Source organism: Tamandua tetradactyla, chromosome 21, assembly GCF_023851605.1.
Source record: "Tamandua tetradactyla isolate mTamTet1 chromosome 21, mTamTet1.pri, whole genome shotgun sequence".
NCBI lineage: Eukaryota > Metazoa > Chordata > Mammalia > Pilosa > Myrmecophagidae > Tamandua > Tamandua tetradactyla.
Window position 1 is genome coordinate 34,103,399 of NC_135347.1, and position 20,124 is coordinate 34,123,522.

At 36.9% G+C, this 20,124-nt stretch overlaps 1 long non-coding RNA gene and 1 other non-coding gene across 3 annotated transcripts in view; one reads left to right on the forward strand and one right to left on the reverse strand.

The window, feature by feature from the left end:
• LOC143665556 (uncharacterized) overlaps positions 1 to 20,124 on the forward strand; it is a 62,676-nt gene that overhangs the window by 2,597 nt on the left and 39,955 nt on the right. Inside the window, exon 2 of one of the 2 annotated variants that reach the window (XR_013167053.1) lies at positions 16,440 to 16,795. The exons of the other annotated variant lie outside the window; for it this stretch is intronic. This is a non-coding gene — a long non-coding RNA (uncharacterized LOC143665556). Of the gene's footprint in view, positions 1 to 16,439; positions 16,796 to 20,124 lie in introns of those variants that run through there. 2 annotated transcript variants of the gene reach the window in all.
• LOC143665853 (U5 spliceosomal RNA) lies at positions 2,545 to 2,660 on the reverse strand. Its single transcript, XR_013167248.1, has one exon. It is a non-coding gene; the product is annotated as a U5 spliceosomal RNA (small nuclear RNA).

Genomic DNA, 20,124 nt, shown 5'->3' on the forward strand with positions numbered 1-20,124 from the left:
AATTTGTCTATGTATAGATTTGTCCTGTTTTGTTTTCTTCGCAACTGTCTTCTTCATCACTATCTAAAACAATGCTTTTTGTTTACCGTTTAATTATTGTCTATTTTCCCCTGAAGAATACAAGCTCCAGGAAGGCAGGGTTATTTTACCTTTTCTACAGCTGTTTCTGGTGCCTGGATAAATATGTAATAAACAATTTTTGGATTAATAAGTGAATGAATGCAATGGTATTTAAAGTTCTGGTTCGCTCTTACTGACCAAAACCCTTCCGGAGAATGCGTATTTCTGATCAGTACAGAGAAGTTTTCTGTATGAAAACTCAAGGCTGCTTTCTTGCCACTGCCCCACAGCCTTAGGCTGGCCTGGTGTAGGGAACTTCAGAGCCAAAAATAGGATAGGTTCCTAAGTATTCCCATATTATATGGAAAATTCAGAAAAGGGTTTTATTAAAATGATCTCATAACAAAACACTGTATTGTTTAGATAAGAAACTCTTCCTTAAATTTTAGGTCATGTTCCTTTGAGGTTATTTTTGCAGTCAAAGCACTTAGTATCAGAGATATTTAAAACTCAACAGCTCCTTGAATTACCTCACCTGTAAAGCTATGGTCTATCATGCTTTTATGTGTGAAACACGTTATCTGGTATTTTGTCTGAAGTGTCTTAATTCTGCAGAGACTTGTGGTAAAAATGTTTCACCATCGCACTAGCAAATATAAGTGAATCAAAATGTCTTTCCTAAACAGGCAAGTAATTTCGTTATCCTCTCTTTGCCAATCTCGTCTGCCACACTCCTTGCCCCCAGCCCCACACCCACCCCATCACCACCACAAAGATATTAAGGGGGCATTTAAAGACTTGCAATTCTGTATTGGAGGTTAATTTTTTTTTTAAGTAGCAAAACCAAAATCTGTTCAGAATCCTATCTCCCTCAAAAGAACAATAATAAATTTGTTTTATTCAGTGTTTTCTTGGATGCCATTTTATACTTGACTTAATAAAACTTGTGGCAACATAATTTCAGAAATTTAATATTGAAACCCATTTATGTTTCTTTCTTTGACCTCCTCTCATCCTCCCACACAGAACTTCCTCTTTAAGTTTCTAACACTTTCAGTTACCATGGAAGTTACTATTCATTATCAGAAGAGGTCTGATAATGAATATACCCATGTACTATTTTCAGAATCATTAAACATTTAAAAAACAGAAATTTAGAGGGCTAATAGTAATTGAATGAAAGAAAAAAAATGAGTGCTGTAAATAACCAACAGTGTTATAAAGAACAATAAGCATGCTGGTTAATGAATGTAGGGACATTTTTATCAAAATAAAGTAATTGGTCTGCTCTAGGTCAGATAATCCAAACGTCACATCTGACAGAGAAGGGAATTGAATTCTAGAAAGGTTAGATGATTTACCCTTAATCCAGTCAGGTTGTCTGTGTTCTAAACCAGTGCTCCAGAGTTTGCCATTGCCTCCCTATTCCTGTGAAGAAATTAGGGTCAATGAAAACAATCCACAAAATCAAAGAGGTAAAGAGGAAAACAGCTGACCTACAGGCTACAAGAAGGATATTCCATATCAACTTTGAGTTTAGCATTATTAAATATTTTTTCTAATTTTTCTGAAATAAGCAATATGTCAATTCAGTGCCTATATTTGAAAATGATAGTGTTTGTTCAGCACTCTTTAATAAATAGAGGAAGCGTCTTGCTGCCAGAACCAGCATGACCACAGTGAAGTTTCCAGCCACCCCCAGGCCTTACCCAGCCACCCCCAAAACCAAAGGAATCAATCAATATCTCATTACCCCTGCCACCCATTCACAGATACATACTCAGAATTTATAATTGATGTTGGAAGTTAAACCAAATTAAGAATTGTTTACAGCACTAAGGAAGGGAGAATAATTTTCCAAAAGAATTCTTGTACACTTAGCCATAAGAGAAAGATCCAGCTGAGTAGAGAGAAAAGTCATTACATAGGAAGTGTCATGGTCAGGTTCATGTGTCAACTTGGCCAAGTGGTGGTACCTGTTTGTCTGGTTGGGCAAGCGCTGGCCTGTCTATTGCAATGAGGACATTTCATAGAATTAAATCATGATCACATTAGCTGCACCCACAGCTGATTCCATTTGTAATCAGCCAAGGGGCGTGTCTTCTGCAATGAGTGATGCTTAATCTAATCACTGGAAGCCTTTTAAAGAGGATTCAGAAGAGACAGGCTCTTTTTCCTGCTTGGCTGGCAAGCCTCTCCTGTGGAGTTCATCCAGACCCTCCATCAGAATCGTCGGCTTCAAAGCCTGCCCTGCGGATTTTTGACTCTGCATTCCCGCGGTTATGTGAGACAGTTTTATAAATTTTATATTTGCAAGTGTTTCCTGTTGATTCTGTTTCTCTAGAGAACCCTAACTAATACAGGAAGGAACATTTATGTACTCCTTCAGATGTTTTGGAGTACAAAAACCAAAACCCCATATCAAACTAGTTTACATAATAAGGAAAATTTTTTTTCTCTCTCTTTTTTTTTAACTGTTTTATTAGCCTTGCCTAAACAGGGCCTCAAAAAATTGGTTTAAGACTCAGAGGTGCTTCTCTCCACGGAAATCTTTAGTAAAAAGCGAAAGATTTATACGATCTGAAGAGAAACCAGAGTATACATAATAAGGAAATTTATTATCTCCCATAACGTGCAGAGAAAAGACAATCTCCAGTTATAGTTCTACAATCTCAAGAACTCATCTTTTCACTCTCTCCACCCTGTGGCCTCAGTGTGAGTACTTTTCCAAGACACTGACTGCCATGCGGTCAAGAGGCGGCCGGGGAAGAAGAAGCAACTTTCTCTTTAGTGTCTCTTAAGAAGCGTAAAGAAACTTTCTCAAAAATACTCTTATTTGCCAAAGCTGTGTTTCATACATTTCTAAACCCACCACTGGAAATGAAAATGTGGATACTTCCAGACATGGTGGCTTGGAGTTACGTACCCAAGAAAAACATATTCTTAAACTTAATCCATTCTTATAAGTGCCAACCCATTGTAGATAGGACCTTTTGATGAGGTTACTTAAGTTGAGGTGGCCCAACTGGATCAGGATGAGTCTTAATCCTAATAGGTCCTTATAGTGAAGGCCACAAAGAGAGAAGCCATGGGGAGCAGCCAGAACCTGGAAGTCAACAGAACCCAGAAGAGAAAGACTCTCTACGCGCTTTGCAATGTGGCAGAAAAGCTAAGGCTGAGGGATGAATGGAAGCAGCCTCAGAATGCCACAGTCTTTGGGGAGAAACAAATGCCTTGCTTGATTTTGGGCTTCGTGTAGCTTCAAAACCAAGAGCCATAAATTCCCATTGTTTAAGCCAGCCCATTGTACGGTATTTGTTTTAGCAGCCCGGAAACTAGAAACACTGTGATTGGCTTCTCAGATAAAGCACAGTTCAGGAGTGCTGAATTTAGAATCACCTCCCTCATTTCATATGGGAGAAGAAGAGGTACTAGCACAGAATGGGAGGAAATATTTGCAAATCATATATCTCATGAGGTATTTGTAGCTAAGTATTAAAAAGAACTATTATATCTCATAATAAAAAGACAAAGCCAGTTTAAAAATGAGCAAAGGATTTCAGTAGACATTTCTCTAAAGAAGATATACAAATGGACAATAAGCACATGAAAAGGTATTCAACATCATTACTCATCCAGAAAATGCAAATCAAAATCACGAGATACCACTTTGATGCACTAGGATGAATATTTCAAAAAGACAAATAATGTGATGGCAAAGAAACAGAATTTGGGGTCCTCACACACCACTTGTGGGAATGTAAAATGGTGCAGCTGCTTTGGAGAACAGTCTGGCAGTTCTTCAAAAGGTAAAACATATAACCCAGCAATTCCACTCTAGGTGTACACCCCAAAGAATTGAAAACATATATCCACAAAAAAACTTGTACATTAATGTTTATAGCAGTATTATTCATAATAACTCAAAATGGGAAATGACCCAAATGCCCATCAACTTATGAATATATAAAGAAAATGTGATATAGCCATGCAATGGAATATTACTCCGCTATAAAAAAGATGGAGTATTGAGACATGCTACAACGTGGATGAACCTTGAAAATGTTATACTTAATGGAAGAAGCCAGTCACAAAAGACCACATATTGTATGAATCCATTTACATGAAATGTCCAGACTGGACAAATCTACAGAGACAGAAAGTAGATGTGACTGGGGAATGACTGCTAATGGGTATGGAGTTTCTTGTAGGGATGATGAATATATTCTAAAATTGATTGTGGTGATAGTTGCGCAACTCTGTGAATATACTGAAAAACAGTGAATTGTAAGCTTTAAATTAGTGAATTGTATGGTATGTGAGTTATATCTCAATAAAGCTCTTATATGTAGATAAATAGAATTTGAAGTTATGGATTTAGAATCACCATATATTGTCATGCTTTAAATTAAACAGTAAAGCAAACTATATACTATGAGAATGTTCTTTCACCATTGTTTAAGCAAGATCCCTTTACACCCTAAGCTGGCTGCTAAAAAGTTGCTGATTCATTCAATTAAACACTGACCCATTTAGAAATAGAGAAATGCTGTGGAAAATCCTACAGGTATAGAAATATCTTTTCCATCTTTTCCAATGGGTGCCCTAAACTTACTAGAAATGCTAAAAAAAAGAAATCTTCACTCTGGAAGTGATCTGCAAACTGGAATGAGTATTAAAATCACCTGGTGAACTTAAAAAAGCAGATTCCTGGGGTTTGTCCCTACAGATTCTGCAGTAGACCTGAGATGTAGCCTAAAATCTGCATTTTTAATAAGTATAACCGAATTATTCTGATGTAGGTGGCCCTGGAAAACCCTGGTAGAAACTTCCCTCTAGGATTCCTAGCGTTTATAAGAATCATGTAGGACCATGGTGGAGAGCCAGGCCTCAGGAGGCAGATTCCCAGGACTCAAAATCTGGCTTTCCCCACTTCCTACGTCTATGACCCAAGCAAGTTGTTTAAATCACCCTGGGTTTCATTTTCTTATTTGTAAACTGAGAACAAGTACTTCTCAGAGATTTATTGCGAGAATAAAATGAATGAACCTACCTAAGCTGCTTAGAACAGAGACTGGTGCAAAGGAAGCCCTAAAGATGCATTTGCTATTATGACTAAATGTAAATCATGAAATTTTAATACCATGTAGATTTGCCTGCAAAAATGTTGGCACATTTTAATAACACCAGGAAATTCTTTAGAAGTTTTCACACATTTTCATAGTGAAGTAAGTAACCCAAGGAAAATTGTTCTGATTCATATCCAATCTCATCTTTCATTCATATTCTCTGTCTTTCTTTTTGTCTCTCTCTCTCTCTGTATCTCTGAACATACTGTTAGTGTCACTTTACAGAATATTAGCATCTTTCAGGAAACCATTTAGAGGCCTTCTTCTGTAGATTTACCTGATACGTATTCTTGTACCATTCACATTTGATTATTTGCACTTAAATTTTAGTCTTCCTACCATGATCTTGTTTGTAAAACAGTCACCTTACAAAGATAAATCATTAATCAGAGTTTTTGTTTGTTTGTTTTTCTAGCTAGAAACAGTGAATACATTTTTTTGGGGGGGAGTATGCAGTGTGATGGGGATCACATTTCATTCTTTTTCCATGTGAGTGTTCCATTACTGCAGCACCATTTGCTAAATATTTGTGTTTTTTCTTTCCTTGTCTGTTTTGGGAAGTGCATGGACTGGGAATCGAACCTGGGTTTCTTTCATAGCAGGAGAGAATTCCACCACTGAACTACCCTTACAACCCCAGTAAAAACTTTGAAGAAGAAAAAAAAATGTTGGCACCATCAAAGTATGATGTGGTAGCAAACACATTCTTACCTGATCATTTAAGATGTTCTAAGAAACAGAGTTTTCAGTGTTGAGTTGGTATCTAAGCCCTAAATCCATCCCAGGTAGCCTAGGAAGTGACAGGGCTGTAGAGTCCTGCTATAGCCATGAAAATCAACCATAAGCCCTCTTCTATAAAAGTCAGAAGATATAAAAGACATTTTTAGAAATGATCTCTCATTTGAATTTTCTATTGACTTATTCTTTCTAGGGAGATGCTTATACTCCTAAAATTTTAGACCTGGTTTTGATTGTCCTTTATTTCTTAAAGCTATGCTGAAATAGAGCTTCTCTAAGGGTTTGCTTCCATAGAATGTGTCCAGCTTTTTGTTTATTTTTGAGCATGAAAAGGTCCTGTAATATTTATGCAGAAACTTACACTTGACTGTGATTCTTGGCTGACTCTCAGCTGACTCAGATGCTTTTTTTTTTCCCTCCGGCTGATAGCTGCCAGCACACGCTGTCAGTCACAACATTTGTGGAGTGTCCATGGGATATAGAGTACCAAAGAGAATTAAAAATGAAAGAGAAGCTAAGGCTTTGCTTTTAAGGTTGGGTCAATTGAGACAAGCACCAAAAAATATATGTAATTCATAATACATGACACAGAAGTATGAAATCATGTACTAGCAGAACCAACCTGAGGCAATTGCCAAGTGGGTTTATCTCTGAGTTTTCTTAGATTCCATTTTCTGTTTTTCTTCCACACTCCCAGGTGATGCCGCACACAGCAAACAAGTATTTGTCAAATGCCATCTGTGTACAACAGTACTCGAATAAGTGACAAATATTGTTCTCCAGAGCTTCCCACCCAACCAGCACTTTCTGAGCTATTGCTCTCATTCCAGAAACCCTCCTCAAACCCTCCTGCCTCCCATCGCTGTCCTCCCCTCTCTATTCCCCCACCCCCACCCCGCCCTTTCTTGTTCTCTCTCCTCAGAGTCCTTTTCTCAATTCACTGTAAAGAAATAAATATGGTTGGTTTGTTTTTTTAAGTGACATTGAAGCATGGCTAAAGGGCTACAATTTAATGTTCTTTTATTAGCCTAAAGGGATGAATCTGTACTAGTGGAATATATAGAAGAAAAGGAAACCGGTTAAGGGGACATGTGCTTTGACAAAAATCTGGTTTTCCTTTTTAGATTTGGATTTGCAGGAACAATGCAGGTGTTGTTTCTTTCTAGGTCCTCAGTGAGACTGATGAGCCAGCAGTTGATATATTCTCGTTGGTCGTAGAATCCAAACACCTAGTCCTCCCAGAGGCACAGCTAACTGAAACTAAAAGAACGAAGTGCTTTTCTTTATGATAATGATTTTTCTATAATGTAGAAATTTATATTTAAAAAACAATGCTTTGGGTGGGCCACGATGACTCAGCAGGCAGGATGCTCACCTGCCATGCCAGAGACCCAGGTTCGATTCCTGGTGCCTGCCCATGCAAAAAAATACAAACAAACAATGCTTTGATTAGTAATGTCATAACTATTATCTATACATAAGACACAACTTGGAACAAGAATAAACAAATAAAAATCTTTAATATGGACCAAGACCACAATTTATTGCCAGCTGATAGCCAACAACTTATTCATTGTCGCTTAAATGACATAATTCAGACCCCATACATAAATTGAACTAACTCACCCAGAACACAGGGTTTGACTACCATGGATTCTGTCTGGTCTCACACAGAGGAGGCAGGAGTTGTCTCAGAGCAGACCTTCTCTTCTGCTAAAATTTTGATGCTTATCAGCCCAGGTCTCTTTACTTATTTAACCCTTACCAATAAAAAGTCTTCTAAGATTCCTGAATTTAGTCTTTGGCTTTACATCTGGAGGTCTGAATAGAAAGAAAATAAAATTATACGCCAGCAACCTCAAGCCATGGAAACAATTGTTTCCTTTTTAGAAAAGGTTCTTCCACCCCCTTCCCACTATAACCTGTGCCCTCCTGGCAGTGGTGCCAGCTGAGTTCTGCTCCGGGTTTGTTAGTCTCAATGCTATAAGAATTTAGAGATGAGAGGGCCCGTAGGAATAAGTAGTAAAGTTTATTCAAGAGAGGGAGAAAGAGTACACGTTAAAGGCATAACGCAGACATGTTCAAGGGAGAAGCACGCACTGAGTGGAGTGAGTTAGCTTGTTTTATAGGAAGATTTTACTGGTGGCAGGTTTCCATGGTAACTTTTGAATACCATGGACTTACATGGTCTGTATCAACCAGGTGTTTACATGGCTTGCATTGTTTCAGGAAGGGGTAACTGTTGATGCTTGTGGCCAGCCCATCAAGAATCGAAAATTTGTCTCTACGCAGATGTTTAACAATGTTTACAACCCCAGACTTTCTGTTATTAACTGAGAGTTTACTTTGGGCCCATGATTTTACAAGCTTTTATGGTTTGGGGAGCTTTTGGGACTGTGGGGGATATTCTTTTTGTCCAATGAAGTTTGCAGTTTTGCATTAATTCCTTTAGAGTTAGATAAGAAACTAGGACTTTTCAGTTGCCCACTAACTGTTTCAAGAGCTGGATAGGAAACCAAGGGCCTGCACTTGCCCATTTATTCTTTCAGAGCTGAATTAGAAACTAGGGACCTGCAGTTGTTCTATTCCAACCTGCTTTTACCACCTCTTCCCATATTTGAGGTTTTAAAGAATGTTCTCTCTTCTTTCCAACTCTAGCTCAAATCATTAGAGTCAAGTTAGAATTATCAAGCTCAGTTTATTGGAAAATAGTTTTAATAGGGAATAAAGTTATTTTCTCTTTTTTTGTGAAAAATAATGTATATACAAAAAAGCAATAAATTTCAAAGCACCTCCCAACAATTAGTTGTAGAACAGATTTCAGAGTTTGGTATGGGTTACAATTCCACAACTTTAGGTTTTTTCACTAGCTGCTTTAAGATACTGGAGACTAAAATAAATATCAATATAATGCTTCAGCAATCATACTCGTTTGTTAAACCCTACCTTCTCTGTATAACTCCACCATCACATTTGGTCTTTCTCCCACTTTCCAGGCATACTTGGGTTATGCCCATTCAACCTTTTCCACATTGAAAGGGCTGTCCACACTCAGGGGTCAGGAGATGGAACTAGCTGATGTTCTGGAAAGGCTGGCCCCTTCAGTCTTTAGGACTCATCTGGTCCAGGTACCCATCTAGATGCCACAAGTTTTTGGAAAGCCACCCCTGTGCATGGAACCCTTGCAGAATCCTATATTTCTCCCTAGATGTTTTCCAGAATTGGTCAGAATGGTTTTTGGTTGGGATCTCAAAAGTTATGATAGGTAGCAATGTCTAACTGAAGTTTGCATAAGAACAACCTCCAGAGTAGCCTCTCGACTCTATTTGAACTCTCTCAGCCACTGATACTTTATTTGTTATACTTCTTTCCTGCCTTTTGGTCAGGATGGAATTGTTGATCCAATGGTGGCGGGGCCAGACACATCCCTGATGTCATGTCCCACATAGGGGGGAGAGCAATGATTTCACTTTCAGAGTTGGGCTTAGAGAAAGAGAGGCCACATCTGAGCAACAAAAGAGGTCCTCCAAAAGTAACTCTTAGGCATACCTATAGGTAGTCTAAGCTTTTCCACTGTATACATAAGCTTCACAAGAGCAAGCCTCAAGATCAAGGGCTTGGCCCATTGATCTGAGTGTCCCCAATGTTTGGCACAGTATCAGGGCTTTCCTTGGTGGTAAAATTTAATAGTTCCATATCTTTTATCCCATCCCTCAAGGGACTTTGCCAATGTTTTTTGATTATCTACTTAATATAGTCTGGGATATATCCAGGCATTATATTAAGCTATACAGGATTAAAGGCCCTCATTTTTTCTCTGTGCTTCTTGTATTTCAATTGTCCAAATGAGCCATCCAGACAGGTTGAGTTAGATTATATGCTACAGAAAATTTGGGTTCTAGACAAAATAGAACCTTTCTTCCTTTGGTCTCAATGAGTAGGTGAGGTTCTAAAATATAGACAATGCCTTCCTTACCCTTGTGTTCTGAATTACCTTAGTCCTGACCTGACTGCTCCTGTCCCCGTCTCTGAACATCAGTTAATAAGGGAATGAAGTTCTAAAACTGAGAAATAATGTCCCTTATTCCTTTTAAATCCATTCATAGACAAATTATTCTGCCTACTTGTAAAATGAGGTTTTCAGTTATAACTAAGATACAGTTTGGAGAAGTAGAGGGACACGCAGGTATCTGAGTGCTGCCATCCCAGGTGGAACTAACACAAGAACCAACTTGAAATGTATTGAAAGAAAGCATAATTCAATTGAGGGGCAGATTTTTCTGCTAAAAATAAACTAAAAATGCAGGCTGAAATGTATCAAAATTTTGTTTGAATGCACTGATGATCTGGAAAGTAAGGAAAGAATATACCCAGACCGAAAACTAAGTTTAAGTAGGAACTTTAAGTGGTAAGTAGAAGGTTGAAGTCAACTTTTATCTTGAAGTATTTGTTAAGCCAGATGAGCTGAAGCTTCTTTTTGTTTTTCAGTCACTCCTATGTTTATTTATAAATAGGGTACATGCACACATACGCAGGTGTCACTGGCATATTTCAGGATTCTTGGAGCTGGAAATGCCCCTTCCTCTTAACCCTCTTTTTCTCCTGGAAAAGCAGCCTGGGCTTTCTAGAAAAAGGCTTCTGATCATTTCTAGCGTGTTCCCAGAAACTGTAATAATTTATTTTCCAACACGTAAACACCTAACAGTATTGCATTACAGTCTCCTTAGGATAAAAACTAGTTTGCAATATTGACTATAGTATTGGTTTCTCATAAATAAGGTTGTGGGATGCCTAAAATTGTGTGTAATTTCTGTAACATTTTTGTTTATTCATAATAAAATAAAATAAAACTAACTTTAACCAAGACTGAGTTGTCCTTCTTACCAGTCCTCAGGCCTGGATTGGTGTTAGTGGTTTGACATCACCATGAAGCTTTTGAAAGGCCATACTACTAAGTTAAGCAAATTCATTTTTAAAGAACTACTCGCCAAAAATTACTAACACAGTAATTCTCATTTTCTAAATCACAAAATTGTTACTTTGTGTACTCAAATCTTAAGAATTCTAGAAATTACAGATGTGTTCGATATTGTATTTACATGAGGAACTAAAAAGAAAAGAATTAAAAACTTGAAAACTTATGGTAGATAAGTTAATATGCAAAAGAAAGTGCTTGAGTATTTATGGAAATATTGATGTGGCACAACTGCTTAATTTACATATTATCTTGGTGGAAAAAAATGATATTCTTTACTCTATTTCCTTTATGTTAAGGTATATAAAACTCCATCAGGCTGTCACTTAGATATTCTAAAGGCCAAGGTAGGTCCATGACAAGGTCAAATCTAGAATTAAAAGATGTTTAAAAGATTCCAAAAAATGATTTGAAAACAAACTTGACAAAATACGTGTTGGGTTGTAATCGTGGTCCATCTAAGCATATCATGTCTCTCATGGTGGCACCAGAGAAAAGTCTACAGAAACTATGATTGACATTCATGATACTGCTCCAAAATGCACTGCATAATTCTCCCCCTGACGTCCCCAACTTCCCTTAATAACCTGTATAAGCCAGTCATCTATGTCTTAACTCAAGTCTTTCATCTTTCTAAAACTTATTTACATTTTCGTACCAAGCCATATGTGGGATCATGAATTTGTTAAGTTTACTACTTGCGTACAGAGTGATGATTTCTTTACTTGTTCCAAATCACCTTTATTATGCAAGAGAAGCATCTAGCTTCTTCTAGCCCAAGGGCATTTCAGATCAAGAGGTTCTTGTATACTAAAATATAAGTAAATGCCAAAATTGGGTTATAAATACAGTGATATATCTTAAATATTTACATTAAACTATGTTTTAACTCAAAATATCACTGCAATCTACTTCTACATTTTTTACAGGATTTATTAAAAATGGTAATAGTATAAGACTAAAGTGGTATGGGAAAATCTTTCTCCAGAGTCTACTACATTTGGCAGTACCCTCAATAGTCAATCCTTTAGGCTCTTCATGAATATAAGGCTCTTCATGAATGTAACCAAAGACACTGCTGGCTTCCTTGATGACCGCTGACATATAGTTTATAATAATCGGAGATTTGGTGACAAAATCTCTGGTTTCCTGATCTTTATCCTTCATAATTTGGGTCAGATTTTTCAGAAATAGTAAAAACAAACTATTTTAATTCAGGCTAAGTTGAAGGCAGAGAAGATGAGGGGATGGAAGAGTAGAGATGAAAGATAGATATTCTATGGATTGGCTATTTCTACAAGTTGGACAAACTTCAGGATACTAAGCAATGTTAAAAAAAAATTAAAGAAGCAATAAAAGGGTCCAGCATGAGCAATGTACAAGATCTGTGTTGTGACTAATCTACTACAGATAAATGTATGCATACACATACACACACCTACATATATAGGTAATATATATGTGTGTAACGGTTTATGCACATGTATGTGTCCATATATACCCATTATCTAGGAAGTTTACTTTTAAATCTTCATTGGCTACTGAATTGGCCTCCCCCTATCTCAAGCACTATGTATCTGTTGACTGGAAAGTTTAGCTGAGAGCAAGCAGCTGCTCTTGTTGATTTCTGGCTCACTGATTTCTGGAGGCCTCTTATTTGTTAGACAGAATATCCAAATCTCTGAGACTTGAGCTTTGCTGGTGTTATTCTGTCTATTTGCCTTCAGGTAGATACAACATGTGTCTGATGTTGTTCTCTCTATTGACCATTTAAATATTAGCCAAGTCCTCTCCAGCCACTTAATATTTTAGCTCATGGTTTGCAGAACAATTTGAAAAATACCCAGGTCTGATCCTTGGGACTGAAAAGATTCAAAAAACACTTTTACCTGAAAAATATGCAAGAAAAGAATTACTAATGTGGTTCATTAAACACTTTCTCTTGCAAAGGGTTTCAAAACAGCTTGCAAATTATACCATACCAGCTGCAAGCACTTTCCTTCTTCTTTTTTGTATAATTATTTAGACACTATATCTTTTAATGATGTTAAAGTAAGGCAGGAATTATAAATCACCATCTTACACACTGTGCATAGAAAAGTTAAGTGATTTACCCAAGTCATAGAATAAGTTGTACGGTTGAATCTGAGTCCTGGAATTCTGAATTTGCTTATATGAATTCAAGGTTTAAAGTGAAAGAAGACGTAAAACACAAGAATGCTTAAAAAAAAAAAAAAAAAAGACAACTACAGTTACCAACATTAGTACTTTTGTTACAAAGATCTTTGCATATACTTCCAAACTTTAATCACCTCTGCTTCATGATACAATATGAATGAAATAATACAGAATGACTATTATCTTTCAAGCATACTTTCATTTTGAATGCTATGAACACATGTATTTCAAATCAGGTTCTAGTCCCGTCCCCATCATTTACTTGCTATATATAGTAGATTTAATTATGTATCCCAAATTGGATGTGTTCTTAATCTTAACCCACATTCCTGTGGGTGAACCCATTGTAAGTAGGACCTCTTAAAGATGCTATTTTAAGTTAAGGCCCAACTGAATAAGGTTGGGTTTTAATCTTGATTACTGCAGTCTTTATAAAGAAAAAGAAACCAGAAAAACAGAGTCAGAAAAGATAACAGGAGGAAGCCGAAAGTGAGCAGGCACCCAGAATGGAATGGGAAGTTCATCACCACATGGCAGGAAGCAGGAATTCGAGACAAGGATCCCCATAGACCCCCAGAGATAGCACAGAATGCTACAGGCTTGGGGGAGAAAGCATTGTCAAGCCAATGGACTTCTAGTCTCAAAACTGCAAGACCAGACATTCATGTCATCGAAGCTAAACTATTATGTGGTATCTGTCATAAATACCTGGGAACACCAGCTATTATAGCAGCCTGGAAAACTAAGAAACTATCTAACATTGGATAAGCCACTAATTTTTAAAAAAGTAAAATGAGAAGTTCAAACCAGATCATATCTAAGTTCACTCATATCAGTAAAGATTTTTCAACAAGAACTTTCCAATATATGTACTTTTATTTTTTAATTATCTGCATGTATCATTGTACTAATATGTGATATTAAAGGTTAAAAAAAAGAACATTTCAAAGCAGGAGATAAATAATATAAACAATATATTTATTTAATATGTAAATTTTGTTTTATGATTATAAACTTACATATAAATTTATTTAAATATGAGATTTCACAACATGAAAAAATAAAAATTTTATTTATTTATGATTTTTGAAATATAAAAGAACTGGTTTATACAAATTATGCCGTTAAACTCTTTTAGTACCATACAATTTTTAATCCCAATAGCTAATAGATCAATGATAACTGATATTCATACTGATGGCTTGGAGAAACCACAACACAAAGGAATGGGGAGGGGGTCAAGAAATTTGCATTTGTCATGCAGTGACCATATGGTAGGAATAATATTAGTCTCTGCACATCTTATTTAATGGCCAGAGCTACCCAGTGAGGTGGTTATTATCCTGATTTTTTAAAAGTGGGAATAAAGCTTGGAAAGGTTAAGTAACTTTCATGAGGTGGTATTACTTGTAGTTTTGGAGATGGGATTTAAACCTGTGATTTCTAATGGCAGTGCTCTATCCTCTATACTATATGTACTTAAATATCCCAAATGCCATTTGAATCATAAAATAAAGATTAACTAATTAAATGTAATCCATATTGCTTTGATTTTAGTGTATTTTGCTGTGCAAATTTTATGAAAGTTAGTAAGTAACCAATACATTGTAAGATCCTTTAGGGTAGGGTGCATAGTTTTTTCAGTACTTCATCCCTAGCACCAGTGTCTAACGCAGGAGACATGCAAAGAACTATATTTACAATTCATGAATGAATAAAGCCATCGATTAGTCTATATAAGGACATGTTTCATTAAAAGTCATACTAGCAGTCTTGGAGTTTGGGAAAAAAAAAAATGTAATTGTGTTCTTGACTACCAGTAGCACCCAGAATATTTCAGAGGTAAAATATCCCATTTAACATGTTGAACCATCATATGCACATAGATGGGATCTTGCAGGTAACCAGTCACATAAGAATAATAATATTTTTATAATATTCTATTGTGGCATAGGACAGCAGGACATTTACATTTTAGCGTAACTCATACAACCCATTCAAATATGAACAAAGAGAGGAGAAACACAGAGCTAAAAGATAATTTTTCTAAAACTGATTTTAAACTTAAACCTTAAAGAGCAGGAAAGTCCTAAAAGAAGGAAATGAAACCTTGAATTATTTTTTAAAAAGGAGAATTCAAGAAAGGATTTCAAAGAGCTCACTGAGATTTAGCTATGGGGGGAGAACTGATGATACCGTATTGTGGCAATTTGCAACAGAGAAAACTGGCACTATAACATTGTATGGCACTAAAGTGAAAATTTTTCCTTCTATTTTATAAAATGAATTTTCCAAAATTCACATAGAAATTTGACTTTCCAGGGCATCCAACTTTAGAGTCAGACTTTTAACAATAACAATGTAAAATCATATGTTGGACAGAAATCAAGATTTATATCAAAAAGATTGCATGATCTGTTAGTACCTATGTTTGGTGACTGCTAAACCAAGCTGCGACATAATCCATTTGGTCGCTGAGCCTCTTCCTGATTATAAACACCATCTGAATCGATCTTGCCACCCACACATATTCTAATGGTCAAATTATCAATTTTCCATCAAAGGTGAAGGCAGGAACAGGTAGGGACCAAGGTTTGGCCTGTGATATTGGTGGATGAGGGAGCAAATACATTTTTACAAAAATACCTCCTTTAACTAGATGTTTTAGACGTGTCATTGACTGATTAGTGGTGTTTTAATGGCGCGTCTTTCGCATTGCTTCCTTCACATTTGCTTCTTTGAAAGGCATGGCTTTTGGAGATCGGGTTCCTCCCTGCTTCCACCCTTTAGCTCTCTTTCTACCTCCCTGCAGTGTTGACTAGCTCTCCCCGTGGGGACCTAAAACCTGCTTCCCACAAAATCTATTGAGCATTTACTCTGTAAATGTAACAGTGGTGTATAATTCTCATACATTGTTTTTCCTATCCTCACTAAAAGGTTTTAGATCCAGTGTCTTGCTTGACTAAAGACTTTTTACAACAAAGTGAAAGGAACACAGAATAGGAAAGAAGTCTAGATCGACTTTAATTTTCCACTGGATTCTGTCCACTGAGAGGAGGGTTGGGCTGACTTCCAGACGCAAGGAAGATGGCTCAGGTCACAGGCCAGCTTGAAAAGGGCCGTCCAGGCGTCCTGCCCCAAACGCAGCCCTCGTGGCTCCAGCTTTGCTTGTCAATCAGTGGCTTAAAATACTGGGGAGGGTAACACTGCATAAAGCACGAGGTGGTTGACAGAGAGGCTAAATTTAGTTCTAACACATTCTTACTCACCCAGACAAAGGGTCCAAACTCAAACTGTCTGCATGATCCTTACCAAAAGCACAGAACAACTGAGCTTCCTATTTTTCTTCTCTTTTTCAGGCTGTCACCTATACATATGTAAAGAGTGTCTATGGAAAAAAAATGATTTCGTTTCCTATCTGTGGGAGGACTGTCAATTGATAAAAGAGAAGATCACCTACTGGTGATCTCAGTATCCTAACTCATCGGAAGGTGCTGACAAAGAATGAGTGTAATCAAACCCTTAGGTGCTGTGTTATTGACGGTGCTGCCAGCCAATCTCCTCAGCTTCTCCATGATTTAATCCCAAATTCACTCAGTACAGACAGAAGCTCCTCAATCTTCTAGTTACCACATGCTTACTTAGTGACTACTCTGAAAGATAACAAACTTTGAGGCTTTCAATGACATCCGAAATATTCTATCATATGATAAAACATGTGTAAGAGTCCTGGACTTTTTTTTTTTTTGCATGCTGTATGGTGGGGGTCACATTTTGTTCTTTTTTCGTGTGAGTATTCCCTTATTTTTGCTTGTTTTGGGTTTATTTCATTTGTTTGTTTGCTTGTTTGTTTGGGAAGTGCATGGGCTGGGACTCAAACCTGGGTCTCCCACATGGCAGGTGAGAATTCTACCACTGAACTCCCCTTGTACTCCTGAGTCCTAGACTTTTGAAAAGTGCTGGGCTGCTTATTTCATGTTGGAGACAGTGAGTCAGGTCAAGGGCTTTACTCAAGGGTCAGTCTTCTTGCACTGAGGTATAAAACAAATATCGATGATTGGTGCACACCTTGCAGTTCTTAGTACTACAGCATCAAATATAAAGTAGAGCACAATAATAGAAGCAATTTATTATAGCCAGATCATTTGGTTTAAATCTCAACTCTGTCCCTGACTGGCTGTGTGATCTTAGGCAAATTACCTCAACTCTCTGGGCCTTAGTTGCCTCCCCTGCACAATGAGGATAATAAGAATGTCTTCCTCATAGGCTCGCTGTGAGAATTTAATGAATTAATATATGTACAGCACTTAGAGTTATGCTGAGCACATAATAAGAACTTAATAAATGAAATAAATATTAACTGATATTGATATTTTGTACCAACTAATGAAATTTTCATATAATATGTCATTGACTAGTTTCATTTGTGTGTCCTAATTGTTCTCCCAAGTAAATTTGGAGCTCTAAGGACCTGCGCCATGTCTTCTTTTTTTGATATTGTTCCTAGAGCCTAACAGAGGGAAGCAACAATCATTGTGAGCAAGACAAAACTAGGTATTCCCATTTTATTTAGATTCTAATATTGTATGCCTTCTTTGTACTTTCTGTTACTGAGAAGAGCAAACCACAAACCTATTACTCTGAGTACCAAAATGTCAGAATCTCTTCTGTAGAAGAAATAAACCATTATGCCGTCACTTTTGTCAAGTGGCTCTAACGTGTCCCTGAGAGGGAATGCCTACACAGGGTCTCCAATCCTTTTTGCGAGCATCCAACTCCTACACTTAGCATCCCGTGTGATTTGGAACAGATTCTGGGACAAAAGGTCTCTGTGTTGAATTTTTCATGAACATAACACTCTACCTCCTTTGGATTTTTTAAATTTTCAAATTCTTATCAGAAAAGAGGGAACTGAAACGAGAAAGAAGTGAAATGAAAGAGAGCCAACTTTTGTTGTGGTTTTACTCTTCTCAATCATAATGACATTACTGCTTTGAAACAGGCTTACAGAAATTTGTCTAAAAATTTCTTCTGAAGACAGAGGCCTGGACTATGTATTCTGTTATTTGATGGTCTGCTGTATTTTGAAGAAGCAAAACCATGAAATGTCACACGTCCTCCCCACACGTATAAGTATTGTTGTAGGTGGCCTGGTATCAGTAATGGAAGGAAACAGTCTTATATTCTTGGGTTACAGTTTTAAAAAGAATGTTTGACATATAAAGATTATATTAATCCTGGTTTTCTTTTCAGTCCAGCCTCATTTATTTCTTACTAAAACAAATGCAATTATTAGAATCCTTTACTTTTGTATTAGCCAAGTTTTCTTTACTTTAAGCTGATTATTTATTCAAAAAGGGCTTTTTAGTATCTCTTTTTATTATAAAAATAATATAAACAAATACAAGCAAATTGCAAAACAACTGGGAACTAGGAAAAAAGGGAGAAAAAAGACACGTAGTTTTACTACCTTTCCCATTCAATATTAGCATTTTAGAGTATTTCCTTTGGTCTTTCCCTCCTCTTTCACTTATTTATCTTATATAGTTGCAAACATAATTAATACCCAAACTTGCATTCTGCCTTTTTTCAACATCACATTATTTGAAATGCACCTTTCTATGTTTTAATCTAATCTGTCATTTAACACGTGATCTTTTTTAGATAGTTTGTATTAGATAACACTAATCATGCCAACAGCTGATATCTATTAAGCAGGTACTGTGCTTTGTGCCCTATCTGCATTAACTTATGCAATCCTCAGAACAACTCCATGTGCTAGACATTATTCTTACTGGAGTTTTAAAGACTAGAAAATTTTAAAGATGAGCAAACCTGGGCTTGAAAAAGTTTTTTAAAAATCCTGCCCAAGATTAAACAATTACTGCTGCAGAGGTAGTACTTGAACTCAAGTCTGTTTTAATCTGAAACCTGTTCTGTTACACTACATTAATCCGATCACCTAATGGAGAACAAAGAATAGTATTTGTTTTTTCCACTGATGCATCAATGACTATAGGGTCCCTTCTACTAAATTTAGAGTAACTGTAAATTTATAGGCTAGAAAAGCAAAAATGTCTTCCCAACTGATTGAAAGATGGGCTTTATTTGCTGAGTTGCCAATATTTTTCATTCTTCCCAGGCTTACATTTTTAGTTGACCTTCTCTGAGATCTGCTAGACGTTCTCCATTGAGCAGACAAACCTCTTTGAATGAGAAACATCTGCCTTCTTAGCCTACCATGTATCACCTCCTATGTAGGACAGGTTCTTCCTAATCCTGGCCTCCAGCATGATGTTCCTGAGAGCTGTGGGGGTGAGGACTGAGCTCTGGCTCCTTTGCCTTTTGTAACTAGGGAGTTCTGTCATATAGAGAAGCTTTGCCTGAGGGAGATCCTGCTGGTTGCTTTAGATATGACCTAAATAAGCATCTGAAAGGAAATAATATGTCACACTGAATAAACTGAGTACACTACAGTAATTCTCAGAACAGGAAAAGCTTACAATGCACAATGCCTCACCTGATCCCCAATTTGTTTTTTCATTGGGAATTATGTGACCTGATTTATTCTGCATATTATTCTGCTGATGATAAAGGGAAAAGGAAAAAACAAAACAAAAAACAATTTGCCTTTCCAAGAAAATCTTGAGAGGAATGAACATACAGCCAATTCTTCCTTCATATCCCTACCAAATTCATATGGATTTCTCAGTGATGAGTGCATTGTGCTCAAGGCTAATAGCTCATTTAAAAATTATAAAGGTTAAGTATATATTAATGCTCATTGTTCCACAGATGACACAGATATTTGGCTTAACAGCCCAAGGAAGTGAGACAGGCCTTGGAGAGGGTTTGGAACTTTGGCATATGGGAGAATGCAGGGCAGTGCCGACCTTCAAGAGCTCTGGCCACCACACCTCCACCTAGGGTTACCTGGTGGGAAGGAAGGCTCACAGTTGCCAAATCTTCTCATATTCTACAGGACTCCAGAAGTCAGGATTTTTATATAAATTCTCTACTTTAAAATGTTGGGTCAGATTTATA